The following is a 3,742-nucleotide window of genomic DNA, read 5'->3' on the forward strand; positions in this document are numbered from 1 at the left end:
CTCCTGTATCAATAGGATTGGAGGGAGTGGTCGAATTTAGACTACCTCATGTGGTGTAAACAGCAGCATATCCAGTGCAGAATCGACCACCATCTGGTTTCATCTATAAAAACAAAAACTAAAAAATATACATTAGATCATTCTTATAACTTCATCTCTGATCATAATACAGTTAGTGGTCATCTATACCTCACATGACTGAGAATACTAAATAAATAAACAAACAAATAAACAAATAAACATATAAGACAAGACTTTCCTATTTCAGTTAACAGATATACCTCATAGTAATCTAATAAACATAACCTATGGGAAAAAAGGAAAAAAGGTCAGCTTCAAAACCTATCTAATATGCCTACTGCACCCTCCAAGAAACTGGAGAATATAATTAATACCTTATTCCCCCCTTGTTTAATTGTTTATTTACCAATATGGCAAAATTCAGCATTTGTATACTGGTATTCCCTAAAAGAAAAGATAAAATAGCAGGTAATAAATTAGCCACATACTAAAAGGAACAAACACTGAAAATAACGTACATCTCACAACAATATACATTACTGGGGAATTTTAAAACTTTACAATAAACAACACTGTATCCATAAAGAAAAGAAAAACCTTTCATACTAGAAACGACTGAGACATGATGAAATGACAGCTGTGACTGGGCGACTAACTGGCAAAAAATATATGAATGGTTTAGAAATAATCGTAAAAACAGAAAAGGTGATAGAGTCACAAAATAAAAATATATTGTTCAAATAAATCGCCATTAAACACAAAACAACACAAATTATATCGCACATCCCATAAAATTTAATATTCCCTATTCAGGTATAAACAGCAAACTAAAAATGGGAAATCCTGAACTCTAAGGGTTAAACCAAACTCACGTCACTATTGGAGAGAGACACATTCCATTCTTCTTAAAAGTGAGACAGGAAGAAGGAAAAAAAACTCAACCTTTGTTATAACAAAGACGTAGCAGTGAACACATCCATTAGCAAAATCTACATTGGATACATTATACATTTTTCCTAATTCCTTTTTACAAATGGATTTGATACATTTTGACATCAGTAGGGGTAAGTCGTTTACGATTTTTGTTTTAAATTAACTAACATAATACAAAGATATATATATATTTACCTTCCTCTATTTTATTTTATGATATAATGCTGCAGGACTTTTAAAATACCAATTAATTTTATGTGAACAGATCTATTTCCACATCATTTCTGTAAAAATTTCACTTACTTATCTTTGACTTGCATTTATGGGATAACTGAGTAAACAAATATACAATTTATACTTATTCAAATGTGTTAGTCATTTATACCACAGAACACCTCCCACCGGGGATGGGTGGAGAGCTTTGAACAAAGAGCCATTTCGAGGGGTGTGGCTTATGAGGTGTACTGCCATCAGTGGGTGTAGCAAGACGGCTGCCACAGGAAGTTCCAGGCACCTGACTTCCGGGTGCAGCATCCATGTTGTGACTCCCTGGGTGTACTGGGAGTGGCTGGAACTACGTAGTAAACCAGGGATACTTTTGGTGCCTGTAAATTTGCATTTCAGCATACAAAGGAGAGATATGATTAGCACCAGATATAATGACTTCTAGAGAAGAACAATAAGGCACCGCTAGAGAAAAATATTTAGTGATTCTACAAACAGCAACAGACAGTGAATGAGGTCTTTGTTCTTCATTATAAACTCACTACAGATTAATCTGAACTTCAATACATGGGTTGCAGCCTGCCATCTAGTGGTAGTCCAACGATATTACACAACTTTTTGCAATCTTTTATATTTTTTCCGTTTTTTGTAACTAGGGCGACAGCGTTCTCAGCTCCTACTAAAAAACAATCTCTTCTTGAACAGAGTATACAGTGCTCTAGCTGGATTGGCCACATCCAACTGAACCCTCTTCCCGCTTCCCTACTATGCAATAAGGACATACTGCGACGTCCAACGTACGAATACAATACCGTTCCTCGTACGTTCCTATTTTTCCGGCGTCTCACATAGCAGTGCATGAGTTAATACTCAGGGGAATACGCTGGTTCAAAACACTTTTCTCCACCACCGGAATCCCTCCCCCTCTTTCCCGTGTAAGCGGACGCACTTTTTCAGCGTCCAACACGTGGATACTAATACCGTTCTCCACGTGTTCCTATTTCCGGCTATTAACACAAGAATCGATGTATTTTATATATATATATATAAAACACTGGGGGACACGCCAATTCCCTTATCTCTCTGTTCCAAAAACAAACCAACGATTACAAAATGCTGAAAAACGCATGAACTAGTTAATTTCTCTCAAATCCAAACCAAGATAACACTTGTAATGATTTGAAAGAAAGACAACTTGCTGTAATACAAAGGCTGCAGCAACCTCCACTGACCCCTCCTCTCTCCAAAGAGCTGCGCTGTTGTAACACCCAGCGTCTGCCTCTTCACCCTCCACCCCCCTTGCTTCTTAACTAAAAGACAGCAGAGACTGAGCTGTGTAACTTGATCTCCGCTCTGCCTCAAGCAGCTGGTGGACATATAGCCCCCACCTTTTTGCTTCCTCTGAGTGTAAGAATGTAAGGATGTGCTCCCCCCTCTCGCATTCCTTGTTCTCAATAGAAAGACTGTCATGGATATCCCTGGGCTTAACCAGACCCCCCTTCTCCCTTTGTTCACAGCGAAGAAGAAAAAAACTACAGGCAATTAACTCTCCGAGAACCAAACAGAGAAATCACAAGCTTGATTAACCATACACTTATATACAAATAAACAGCTACTCAAGAAAACACCCCATTTCTAATTACAGACAGCCGGATACTTTACAACCTACCCCTAGCCCCTATGGGAGCTGGGTCCTTCTAGCCCACCGGCGAGTGACAGTCACACCGTTAGGTCTCCGGTGCACTACCATTCTCCGGACTAGTGACCACCCACTTTCGCCAGGTGTCTCGATCCACAGGTAAAACAGCACACACAATGTATATGATGTTCTTACCGTGAAACGGAGGGTGATCAAGTCCTCGATATCGAGCAACACCTGGATACTTGTGGAGTAGCCCCAGACGTCCGGAAAGTGGAAGCTCTGACTCACTCTTCTCGGTTGCCCCACACTTGGTGCGCCAACTGTCAAGGTCAGAATGACGATGATGATGAGACTCAAAGGATCTCTTGATATCCGGCTGCTGCTTCTAATTAAAATGTCATGGGTGCACACGAGAATGAAAAATAACTGCACAGCAAGTCAGTTACATCTATCTCCATGACGGGCTCTTAACCAAGTGTGTTCTTTATTGTTTGAAAGAGACTCTAGACCAAACAGTAAGGGGGTGTGAACAAAAGTTTTAGTCCAATCAAGTATCGTAAGTCAGGGCTTCATGACGTAGAGAGATCTACATATTCTCCGTTGATTGGTCAGTCTAGGATCCAGGAATTTCTCTTTGTCCATCTGTCTTGGGTGTAAACCAGGAAATGGTGGCCATATTCAAGCTATACATATATATCCTAGTATATACTGAGTTTAAGGAAAATACACTGAATATGCAATATACATATATACATGTTAGTAAGAAACAAAAGCATTCACAAATATGTGTGTTAGTTCACATCTACTGAACTATATAACTGAGTCTATGAAATGGCTGAATTAAGTATTTTTGGATACTCAATTCTTTATCCTCAACATGTATATATATGTAGATGTGTATAGGGGCTGTATATATATGTA

The sequence above is a fragment of the Anomaloglossus baeobatrachus genome, unplaced genomic scaffold (assembly GCF_048569485.1).
Source record: "Anomaloglossus baeobatrachus isolate aAnoBae1 unplaced genomic scaffold, aAnoBae1.hap1 Scaffold_3777, whole genome shotgun sequence".
NCBI classification, from domain to species: domain Eukaryota; kingdom Metazoa; phylum Chordata; class Amphibia; order Anura; family Aromobatidae; genus Anomaloglossus; species Anomaloglossus baeobatrachus.